Genomic DNA, 13,376 nt, shown 5'->3' with positions numbered 1-13,376 from the left:
TCATACAGTATTGGTGCCAATTATCCACAACATCTGTAGCAGATTTTGTTATTCAACAGACATTTATTAAAGGTACCCACACACGGTGTGATTCTTTTGGCTCAAATTGCATCGCGTGTAGTTCAAATCGCACTGTGTTTCTTTTGCCTTGTGATACAATGCGCGCTTCCATGTAGTCCATAATTGCAAGGCAAAATAGTTCGTGCAAGCATCATTTTTTGTATAACATTGCAAAGCATTGGGACTGATCCACACTCATCCTCATAGCACCATTCACTGAAGACACCATCCCCTCGCCATCATTCACTCTTCCTTCAGTGCACAGACTCCTCCTGTGAGGCCGTGTCACTGGAGTGAGCAGCAACTCGGAAGTGCGCACGCCCGCAGTCTCTTTGGAGCCGGGCTGGTCGTGTGGCAGCACTGAAAGCAGCCTCAGCCAGCACATGTTGGATTTGGGTATGCAGCAGACTCAGCGGATGTGGGTTTTTGGGTTGTATAAAACTTGTCTGAGAGACTAACCTGGACAAAGACTTTCTTGCTTTATTTGATCCCTCCATCCACTTTTGACTCCCCACATAGTTGACCCAATACAGATCGGGTGCCGGACGGGTTCCCGACAGACGGGATCCCGACAGTCATTTACCCGACGTCTGGATCCCGACTGTCAAAACGCCGACAGCTGGGTGCCCGACGGCCACTCGCTATTTTCACTCGTGGGGGTCCACGACACCCATAGAGGGAGAATAGAATAGGTGGCTCGCATAGCGAGCCACTGTGCCCGCAGCGTGGCGAGCACAGCAAGCCCGCAAGGGGCTTTTTTGCGCTCGCCATGCTGTCTGACTCCGGGCAGTCGGGATCCTGATGTCGGGATAATGACTGTCGGGATCCCGACTGTCGGAGTCACATACCACACCCATACAGATCACTGCAGTCACCTGTTTGGGAACATAGGTCCCAGATGAGGGACCTCTGTGTCATAGGGATACCTAAAATACACCCTAATGCCCCCTAAGGGTCCCGCAGAGTGATACTGTGCCAGTCTACCTGATGTTTATTCCAGGAAATTTATATTGCATCACACAATAAATTCTTTGCAACACATACTGGTCTCTTGACTTTATATTATTGATTGATTAGATATAAACACCACAAATATTGTTTATTTCTATACTCACTCTGTGCACTTTAAACATACATGACAGGTGAGCGCTCAGTAAATATCTGCTATACTATAATGTCAACATGGACAAAAAGGGGACATGAACTAAGGCCGGATTCAGACCTGTTTGCTGGGCTGTGAGTTTTCGGAGCCCAGAGATCAGGCAAACTCTGCCCGCTTGCCCACCTAATGCGCTTTCCTGCCGAACGCACTCCCCCCCCCATTCGAATACAATTGCAGCCGTGCACATGAGGGGTAAACCATTAGCAATCACTCACCATCAAATGGTTTTCCACTGTGTTCGCAGCACCTAGTAACAGGCCCAGCGACAGGGGGGGTCAAAGGGGAAGGCTGACCCGGGCCCGACCATTTTAAAGGGCCCCAGAGCTATCCCCCCTAGCCACCTGACAACTTAGATCCCCGCAGCCTCTTGCAGTCTGCTGCCGTCCAGCAGGCATCAGCTTAATCAGCTCAGCTAGACACACACACTGCCCTGCTGTGTGGCTCGGCAGTCGCAGCACCTAGTAACAGGCCCAGCGACAGGGGGGGGGGGGTCAAAGGGGACAGCTGACCTGGGCCAGACCATTTTAAGGGGCCCCAGAGCTATCCCCCCCTAGCCACCCGACAGCTTAGATCCCCGCAGCGTCTTGTAGCTTAATCAGCTCAGCTAGCCACACACACTGCCCTGCTGGGAGCAAATCAGTTTGATAGAGCACAGGCCACAGGGTGAGGGAGTGCGTCAGTGTGATAGAACACAGGCCATGGGCGAGGGAGTGTGTCAGTATGCAAAAGAGCATACCACATTGTGAGGGAGCATTTCAATTGATAGAGCGCAGGGTGAGGGAGTGCGTCAGTGTGCTAAAGCGCAGACCGTGGGGTGAGGGAGGGCATCAATGTGATAAAGCACAACCCAGTAATGGGCATGCGCTCCCAGTTTATGTCCCAGCAAAGGGGAAGAGGGTAATAGTTTTTGAGGGGGCCCTGAGAGATATCAATGTATGGAGCCCCAAAATTTCTGTTGCCGGCCCTGCCTAGTAAGCAGGACTTACTCCGCGCTGCGATGGTCGTGGGGAGAAGGAGGCTGCTGATGATCAGTGGCCCTCCCTCCCAATGGCTGTGGGATGCCCAGAAAACTCAGGGTTACCGCCCCCAAACGGCCACAGTGTGTCAATCACCCTGTGAGCAGCCAGTGTTTGCAATGCATCACTGGATACCTTCACATGGACAGCTCGCGCATGCACACAGTGTATCGCATGCATGCCCAGTCATTCAACAGTCGCCCATGCTGCAAAATCACCGCCGTGCAATCGGGTCTTAATCAGGTACTAAGTCAACAAGTTTGACACAAGCAAAATGTCAACATGTTAATGGGTGCCGCATGAAAAGGTAAGTTTTTGTCAATTTTTTCTTTCTTTGGCCTTTTTTCATGCCTAACAATCCACATGGACTCTAATTGGGAATAGTAAAGTGTGCCGAACGAAGCACTAGCAGTGCAAGGCACCACCCTTGAAGCATTACGAGCAAAGCAAGCCATGCACAGGTATGCATTACCCTTGGTAGCGCTATCTTTAAAGAAATATCCTATTTTATTATTGAGTGTCTTTGAACTGTCTTTCATCACTATAGTCCCTAACTTTTACATCATGACTAAAAGTGGGAGCAATAAGATCTTTCCAATTTTGCGGAAAGAGAACATGGTTGCTGCTTACTTAATTTCATTAAGTAAGCAGCAACCATGTTCTATTTCCGCAAAATTGGAAAGATCTTATTGCTCCCACTTTTAGTCATGATGTAAAAGTTAGGGACTATAGTGATGAAAGTTTGGAATCTAGTTTTAAAAAATTAGAAAACTTGATGCTAAAGGAGAACCGTATATGGTGGGAAGTGGTGACACTTGAACGGTACCAAGCGGACCAACTAATACCAAAAGGTCTAAAAATTATAAAACCACCATCCTTTGTATCTAATAGTGAAGTATTTGTAAAGGAGTGGAACTCCATTTTGGATGCCTGTTCATTTTCCCTCATTGGTCTGATAATTAAGGAAAGGAGGGAATCATTGTCAAAGTTAAATGAGGAAATCAATGTATTACATACCTTGGTTAAACCATTAAAAGAACAGGATGATTTTATATCAGCAGAGAAAGAACTCCTTAGAAAAATGTATAAAATCACCCATGAAATTCGAGATAAGAAACAGAAAAAATATTTACGTGATATTTCAGAGATCAAAGGTACAGGTAAAACTAATGAAACTAAAATCATAAGCAGTAACATCCCTATAACCCCTATGGTAAAACCAATAAGACCACAAAAGAATAGACAACTGGATGTTTATAAAAATAATGGGAAACCTATGTATTCACCTAGACCAAAAAAGATTTTTAAAAATAATACAGGTTGAGTATCCCGTATCCGAATATCCGTTATCCGAATTATTCCGAAAACCATACATTTCAGAAAGTGAACCAAAAATTTTTTTTTTGCTAAAAACTTACTGGGGACATCTGTAACAGCACTAATGAGGGAATGATATGTAACTGGCACTATATATGTGCAAGACAGTGATTGTTTGGCATTTAAATTCAGTGCCTGAGATTGTACACAAACTTTGTTTCATGTTTTGAAACCATGTTTTATGCACAAATAAAATATATTTGTGTTTATTTCATGTGTTTGATGTATATGTACAACATAAATGCAAGATACCTCAAGATACATCATTGAAATATTAAAATATTCCGAAATACGGAATAATCCGTTATCCAAAATTCTCCTGGTCCCGAGCATTTTGGATAAGGGATACTCAACCTGTAATACATATAGGAATAATACATTCAACAAAAATAACTATAGGAGAAGAGACGAGGAAAGACCATGGAGAGCAGCGGACCAGTTGCATCCATATCCCCCCTCTCAAAATTGGTTTTCTCCTTTAGAAGAAGAAGAAACAGACATTTATCCATCAGGATCTAGATCTACTATTTTGTGGAGGGACAGGACAAGGGCAAATTACAGATAAAAAAGACCCACAAATTAACATCACAAGGAAAGAGAGGTGGTAAAAAACAAATAAAAAAGAAACCGATCAGTAATACTAAGACTAAGAATTTGGAGTTGAATGATATAAAAATTTTCAATCTTAGCAAAAAAGTATTGGATAAACATGAAATAAGTATTTTGAAAAAGGGCCTTAAATACGCCCCTACGTTTTATCCGGGTAATTTTGAAATATACCCAGATATTCAAGAAAACTTAATGTAAAATGCTTCTTTCTTGGTAAATAAGAAAGTATCACCAATGATCTGAATAGTTACTCCAAATTCAAACTACCGTCAACATTTTACCCATCTCACGCAAAAGGTAGTCATATTGATTCCTTTAATAAATTAGTCTGTGATGAAGTTGAAAAGCTATTACAAACTAAACATGTTCAAAACAAATATAAAAAAAAAGAATTAATCTAACAAATAAGGAAAACCAAGCTGTAATAGCTCTGAAAAAGGATCCAGAGTAAATTATAAAACCTTCAGACAAGGGTGGAGGCGTTGTCCTTATGGACAAAGACAAATGTATGGCGGGAATCCTGAAACAGTTGGAATCAGACAATACCTATAAAAAACTAAAGTGTCACCCCACAAATAGGATAATAGGAGAATTATTTGAATTTACAAATAAAGCAAGGGAAGAAGGAATAATAACTAAAAAGGAACTAGAATTCATTCATATAAAAAATCCATTCATCCCAACCATATAAACTCTGCCCAAGATCCATAAGGATCCTTTAAATCCACCAGGGAGGCCGATTGTATCAGGTTGTAACAGTATCACGTCGTTATCCTCCCTGGTGGATTTCTATTTACAGCCCTTGGTAGTGAAAACTAAAGCTTTTGTGAAAGACACAGGAGAAGCATATCTACTGTAGATTGGAGTCCAAATCTCACAATGTGTACGGCTGATGTCAGCACACTGTATACAATTATAACTATGGAAAAGGGCCTGTCCGCTGTGTCTTTCTTTTTAAATCAGAGCGATTTAAATGAAAAAGTGAAAAATGTTATACTTACCAGTATCAAATGTATTCTTTTGAACAACTATTTCATTTTTAATGGAGATTTTTACCTCCAGGTCGTCGGCACCGCCATGGGCATGCGCTTCGCCCCCAGTTACGCCAACATTTTTATGGCCCATTGGGAAGAAAAACAAATATGGAAGGAAGGTGTTCTGGGGGCGGAGCTCGTGTCCTGGTGGCGCTTTAGCTACAACATTTAGTTTTTTGGTCTGGTGATGAGAAATCCCTGGATGCGTTTTGTAAAAATCTAAATGAAAACGATTGCTCTATTTTACTTACTTTCAATTGCAGTAAGATTGGTGTATCATTTCTAGATTTATGGCTATATAGAGAGGATAACCAATTAAAAACAAAAAGCTATAGGAAACCAACTGATTCCAACAGCTTGCTAGAGAGAACCAGTGAACATCATAGTAACTGGTTGGAAAGTATACCTTATGGACAATATATCAGGATAAAATGGAATTGCTCAGACGAAAAAATATGCGATGAGCAGATAAATGACCTTAGTGAACGACTAACATCAAAAGGATATACCATATATACTCGAGTATAAGCCTACTTTTTCAGAACATTTTTTATGCTGGAAAAAGCCCCCCTCGGCTTATACTCGAGTTACATAGTTACATAGTTACATAGTAGGTAAGGCTGAAAAAAGACTTGCGTCCATCTAGTTCAACCTGGTATAGATATCCATTGCTGATTTGGTAGGTTCTGGTATTTTACAGACAAATTATATTTCTTATTTGTACCCATGGATGTTTTTCTCCAGTAAATGTTTGTCCAACTTTGCCTTGAACGCATTTAATGGGCCAGCCATTACCACCTCTCTGGGAAGAGAGTTCCAGAGTTTGACTGTTCTGACCGTAAAGAAATTCTTTCTACTAGCTGAATGAAATCTTTTTTCTTCTAATCTATACTCATGCCCTCGCGTCCTAGATTCCTTTCTAGTAGAAAATAGGGTGTGTGACAGTTCCTTATATTGGCCCTTGATATACTTGTACATGTTGAGCATGTCCCCCCTTAAACGTCTCTTTTCTAATGTAAATAGTCCCAAATTGCTTAATCTCTCCCCGTAGCTTAAATTCTCCATTCCCCTAATAAGCTTTGTTGCTCGCCTTTGGACTTTTTCTAATTCTATGATGTCCTTTTTATAGTGTGGGGCCCAGAACTGTACTCCATACTCTAGGTGAGGTCTCACCAATGCTTTATATAGTGGCATAATTACCCTTGAGTCCCTAGTTTCCATTCCCCTCTTAATACATGCCAGAATTTTGTTGGCCTTTTTTGTAGCTACATTACAATGGGCACTACATCCTAGATTGCTGTCTATTTGGACTCCTAGATCCTTTTCAAGTATGGAATTACCCAGTTCCTCTCCGCTAAGGTTGTAACTTGCACACTGGTTGTGTCTCCCAAGGTGCATAACCTTACATTTATCTACATTGAACCTCATCTTCCATTTTTTTAGCCCACTCATCTAGAATTGCAAGATCATTTTGAAGCATGGTGACATCTTCTGGTGATTTGATGACTTTGCTAAGTTTTGTATCGTCCGCAAAGATGGATACATTGCTGAGTAACCCTATCCCAATATCGTTAATAAAAATGTTAAACAAAATGGGCCCCAAAACCGAGCCCTGGGGCACTCCACTTAGTACCGGTATCATATCTGATACGGCACCATTCACAACCACTCTTTGTTCTCTATTACATAGCCAATTCCCTACCCATCTGCAGATATTTTCACCCAATCCTAGGTTCTCCATTTTATTAATCAATCTCTTGTGTGGGACAGTATCAAATGCTTTAGCGAAATCTAGGAAAATCACATCTACAGCATTTCCATTATCGAGGTTTTTGCTAACCTCTTCATAGAACCCTAGTAGATTAGTTTGGCATGAACGATTTTTCACGAACCCATGTTGGTTAGTACTGAGTAGACGGTGATTATCTAAATATTCCTGGATACCATCCCTTAAAAATCCTTCAAATAGTTTCCCCACAATTGATGTTAAACTAACGGGTCTGTAATTAGCGGGATCTTCCTTTTTTCCTTTTTTGAATATTGGCACTACCTCTGCTATTCTCCAATCTTTTGGTACTATACCTGACGATAGTGACTTGCTAAAAATATAATGTAGGGGGGTAGCTAGTTCATCCCTTAATTCCATTAATACCCTCGGATGAATCCCATCTGGCCCTGGTGACTTATTTGTTTTGAGTTTGCTTAGCCTCAGTATTATTTCCTTCGGCGTGAAATCCACAATGAGATCTGGCTTATTTGTCCCGTTTGTGGTAAATGTTCGTTCCACAGTCTGCTCTCCCTTAGTAAATACTGATGAGAAGAACTCATTTAACAGTTTTGCTTTTCCCTTGTCCTCAGTAACACTTTTTCCACTAGTATCAGTTAGTGGGCCTATGTTTTCCTTAATTAAACGTTTACTATTTATGTATTTAAAAAACTTCTTTGGGTTGGTTTTGCTTTCAGTGGCTATACACTCTTCATATAATATTTTAGCTGCTTTGATTACCCCTTTACAAGTTTTGTTTGATTCTTTGTATTTTGCGAACGCCTCCTCATTCAAGTTATTTTTATAGAATTTAAAGGCTCTGGTTTTATTGTTGATAGCTGACCTTACTTCTTTGTCCAACCATGGTGGCTTTTTTTTGTTGAATTTACCTTTAATTACTTTAGGAATGTATTCAATAGTTAGTGAATCAAGCACCTTTTTTAGAGTATCCCACATTTCCTCTGCATTTTTTCCCTCCATAACCGTTTCCCACCCAATTCCTGTAAGGGCTTCCCTGAATAATTCAAAGTTTGCTTTTCTGAAGTTTAGTATTTTTGCAGATCCTTTTTGATGTAATTTACTGAAGTTGATTTCCAGTGAAACCATATTGTGATCACTATTCCCTAATTGTTCAATTACTTTTGTGTTTGAAACTAAGTCTGTGTTATTTGTTAATACTAAGTCCAAGAGCGCCTCATCACGAGTTGGAGTTTCTACCGTTTGTGTAATAAACTGGTCTTTAAGTAAGCTTAAGAACCCATTGCTTCTTGCTGATTTACCTGTTTCGTTTTCCCAATCAATGTCGGGTAAATTAAAATCCCCCATAATTAATACCTGACCCTGATTTGATGCTTGTTTGATTTGGTTTAAAAGAAGAGACTCTTCCCTTTCATTTATATTTGGTGGTCTATAGCATACCCCTATTATAAATTTGTTTTTTGGTTTCTTATTATTGTCGGTTATCTCTGCCCACACTGTCTCTGAGTTGTCGTCTTCCAGGTCTGTGCTCATATTTTTCTCACATGATGTTAAGTTATTATTTACATATAGGCACACACCCCCGCCCCTTCTATTTTCCCTGTCTTTCCTGTAGAGTGTATATCCCTCCATGTTTAATGCCCAGTCATGAGACTCATTACACCATGTTTCTGTAATACCAATGATGTCGTAGTCATCCCTACTGATCACCGTTTCAAGCTCCCCGATTTTACTCACTAAGCTTCTTGCATTAGCCAGTAAGCATTTTAATTTATGTTTATTTTTAGATATGGAAGTGAGTGAGGGTCCCACTTAAGTCAATAAGTTTTCCTAGTTTTTTTGTTGTAAAATTAGGTGCCTCGGCTTATATTCGGGTCGACTTATACTCGAGTATATACGGTAGTCAGCAAACTTTACAAAAAACTAAATTGAAAATTGATAAAGTAGACCGTAATGAATTGTTGAAGGAGAAAAAGGAGAAGACAATTGATAACTCCCATCAATGGTCTTTTATATCAAGATACAGTTCTTGTCATAAGGATATAGAGGCTATATTTAGAAACAATTGGAAAATATTGACCCAGGATCCGATATTAGGGAGTGATATACCAATAAATCCTACTTTTATTTACAAGAGAGCACCTACTCTAAGGGGTAATTTAGTGCATAGCTCAATAGAGCCACAAAGGAGACAAAGTATACGTTCAAAAGGTTTTTATAGGTGCGGTACATGTTTAATGTGCAAAACTGTAAAGGGTACCTATGGGAAGCTGCAGGAGTTCAAAGTCAATGGTAAAACATACAAAATAAACAAGTTTATTACGTGTAACTCTAAAAACATAGTATATGCAATTGAATGCTCCTGTAAATTATTATATATAGGCAAAACAACAAGAAATTTAAAAACGCGCTTAGCGGAGCATATATATAATATTAGAAAGGGCTTACCAACTGATGCCCTATCTGCTCATTTTAGTAAAAATCATAATTGCAAAGAATGTAACATTGTGAGATTCTGGGGTATTCAAATGATTTAACCCAAAACCAGAAGCCTTGACATTGAAAAAAGAATATCTCAACAAGAGATGAAATGGATTTTCAATCTGCCCCAAGACATTGGAGCAGATGTATTAAGCTTTAACCAGAGATAAATCCAAGGGAGATATGGAGAGATAAACATCCAGCCAATCAGCTCCTTACTGCCAAGTTACAGCCTGTGTTTAAAAAAAAGTCAGTAAGGAGCTGGTTGGCTGGACGTTTATCTCTCCTTATCACCCTTGCATTTATCTCTTGTTAAGGCTTAATACATCTGCCCCATTGTCTCCGTCCGGCTTAAGCAGCGACTTTGAACTCAAATGCTTCTTAGAATAGGTACCGCTACTAGTATATATGTGTAAAGTTTTTAATTATATTGATATATTATGCAAATTTCTTATTTCATTATGTTTATTTGTAGACTAATAAATACACAGTACATATATCTTATTGGATTCTAATGGACAGTAATCATTGCCCCCCTAAGTCACAGTTACTGACAGTGACTACTTCCGGATTCACGGACCTATGGACCGCAAATTGGAACACATATGAAGACATCTCTCTGGCGGCCATACTGTTTCCAGCAAAGAACGCATCATCTCCGGTGCGACTCCCATCAGCGGCAACTGCTGACAGCAGTGATATGGACAAGGGAGAGGGGTATAAATAGGAGATACCGTGGGACTTATGGTACACTTCTGACGAAGAGCATACCGCTCGAAACGCGTTAAATGTACCCTGCTATCCCATCTGATGTGCACCTGGCTTCCGAGGACTCATCTAACATCATCCACCGACCGGACGACCTGCAGGAGTCCCGAGGGAGATTGTGATCCAGGATCATAGGAGTTTGCCAGTGGGATTGTTTTATGCTTTTATACTTGTCACAAAATTGTAAGTGCAAGGCTGTATTAAACCTTTTTAATTTTATCAAAGGTGCTGCACCATTATTCTGTCCGGTGGTCTGTATCCCTGTGGAGGGACAAAGACCATTTTTTGTCATTTCAGAATGGACAATTGTTCTATAACAAGAGTATCCTGTTAATCAGGTCTATGTATTTTATTCATTCTATCACTATTTGTTGGTAATTGTATGGTAAGGGAACAAAGCGGAGCGCCAACTAGTTCATACCAATCCTTCTCTGCATGTTGTTATTTGTGTAGTGGTGGCATTTACACTACAGGTGGGGATCAGGCAGCATACCCTTGGTAGCGCTATCTTTAAAGAAATATCCTATTTCATTATTTCCGTGTCAACCGACAATATTGACACCATTTTTTCTGTGTTGACCTAGTGCATGTCAACCTTTTTCCCATGTCAACCTGGTGTCTGTTAATGATTCTGGGTCGACCTATTCTCTGTCAATCCACACCCATTCTAGCCACAACTCAGCAGGTGAAAATTAAGTGAAAATAGGTGTTTTAAGGTAAACATGTTGGGACTTGTTTCAGACACCCTGTGACACTCTCCCAATAGTTGAATTAGCATAATTTGCCCAATTATTACTTTACATGTAATTTTTTGGGTCATATTCTGGTTAAAAGATTCAACAGGTTCTATGAGGGCTTCCATTGCCAACTAGTGGTCACCTCTGTAACTGTAAGCCAGCAATTGACAGTGTATATATGACATTGGCTTTCACACTGAAAAATATTCCCTGGGTTATTGCATATAAACGTGCAACATCCTGAGATTTCTATCATTGTGAAAGGGTCCTGCAAGAATATCCTGGGTCAAGCGTTCTGCGATTTCAACCCAGGTCTTGATCAGGGTTCAATCTGGGATTGACCCGGGATGTGGTGCAGTGTGAAAGGTCCCTACCCAGAATTGGGTACATGGGACAGTTAAAACCACTGTTTTCTTTGGCTCACAAAATAGCCACAGGAGTCTGGAGCTGGATGTGGTTGTGGTACAGTGAGACATCACACACAGAGACGTCATGCGGCGTGAAAGAGGCACTGGACAATCTGTACTGCAGTGAGTATGCGGCGTATGGAAGGCTTTCATTGCACCACCATCGTATATCTATGCTGTTGGCGGCATTTACTTCAGGAGTAGAGGGAGTTGTATAAGGCTGCAGAAGAAGGAAAAGAAAATCTTATGACATGCATATGTATTTGTAGGGATTTCCCGTGATCAGTGTGAATGGGGCTGTCCCAGGTCGATCCCAGGTCTAAGTGCAGTGTGAAAGGACATATTCCCGGGCTGTGTCCTGGGATGCATCTGGGAACACATTCCCAGGTTTGACCCAGCTCTGTCAGTGTGAAAGGGATATTAATGTTTTTACAATCACAATGCATTGTTATAGGACAGAATCAAAAAGTGGTCAACACAGAGCTGATAATTCTATGCAATATTCAAGTAGATTTGTAACACCAATTGATATATATTATATAAGTATATTTTCTAGGATAATACTATCCTTGTTGTCTTAGAGTTCCATATGCTATGTGTACCTCCCACAATGCAATGGGAAGTACACATAGATGAGAAAGGGGATAAACCCCCAGTAGTGCAATTTTGATTTGCAGAAAATGTATTATATTAATCAACTTACCGTATTTGCCGGCGTATAAGACGACCCCCCAACATTTCCACTCAAACTATAGAGTTTGTTATATAAGTGCACCCGGCGTATAAGACGACCCTCCCACTTGGAGTCATGTTTTTCAGGGGAAAAAAGTAGTCTTATACGCCAGCAAATACAGTAGCAATAACAAAAAGTATGTATCTGCTGCACTGGTAAAAAGTGGAGGCGTTACCATAGCAAAGTGATACTTTAGCATGTGGTTGTCAGAATAAAATTATGATACTCTAGTGTGCTGTGATTCTAAAAAGTTTGGGAAACATTGCAATGGTGTAAATGTTTGTCTAGAGCTGTATGCTCCATTTTACATGGCAAGCTCATTAACCTAGTTGAGATTAGTGCAGCAATGTGTTAATAATAGGGATGTGCACCAGGCATTTTTTTGTGTTTTGGTGTTGGATCTGGATTGGTTTTGGCAAAACGACCATTTCGGGTTTGGTTATGGATCTGTATTCTTTTGAAAATAATAAATAAAAACAGCAAAAAATGTTCCTACGCTATTATTAACCTCAATAACATTAATTTCCATTCATTTTCAGTCAATTCTGAACACCTTACACCTCACAATATTGTTTTAATGCCAATAGGGTGTACCAAGGTAGCTGGATGACTATGCTAAGGGACACAAGTGGGCGGCATAAACACCAGGCACATCTAGGAGTGGCAATGCAGTGGCAGACAGGATGGCAGTTTGAAAGGTACTTATTTCCTAGCACGGCGCCCGTCTCATTGATTGTATGCCTTACTTAAGGCATACAATCAATACAATTGAATTTTTTTTTAATTGTATGGATCTCATCTTATGCATCTCATGGATCTTATGCATCCATAAGATGCATGAGATCCATAAGATGCTATAAGAAAAAATTTGTGAGCCCCCAATAACCATTGTTAACGCCACCAGCACTATCAACGCCAACCCAAAGCGTGGCTAACGCAGCGAGCCCGCGAGGGGCGGCGGTACACATCCTCCGACCTTTTCATACCCCCACTATCCACGTCAGCGTGGAGTTGATTTTATATAGTGTGGCGAGCGCAGCGAGCCACCGAGCCCGAAGCGTGGCGAGCGCAGCGGGACAGAACCCGAAATCGGGACTGTCCCGCTGTAATCGTGACAGTTGGGAGGTATGAGGACATGTAAAATCCAAGAACCTAAACTTAATAAACCAAAACAATTTAAACTATTTGATGAGAAATTTAAAATTGGCAACAGGCTATTTACAACACAAAGTGGCAAAGAAAGGCTAA

The sequence above is a fragment of the Crinia signifera genome, chromosome 8 (genome assembly GCF_055691185.1).
Source record: "Crinia signifera chromosome 8, ASM5569118v1, whole genome shotgun sequence".
Lineage (NCBI taxonomy): Eukaryota > Metazoa > Chordata > Amphibia > Anura > Myobatrachidae > Crinia > Crinia signifera.
Note: the sequence above shows the minus strand (reverse complement) of the source record.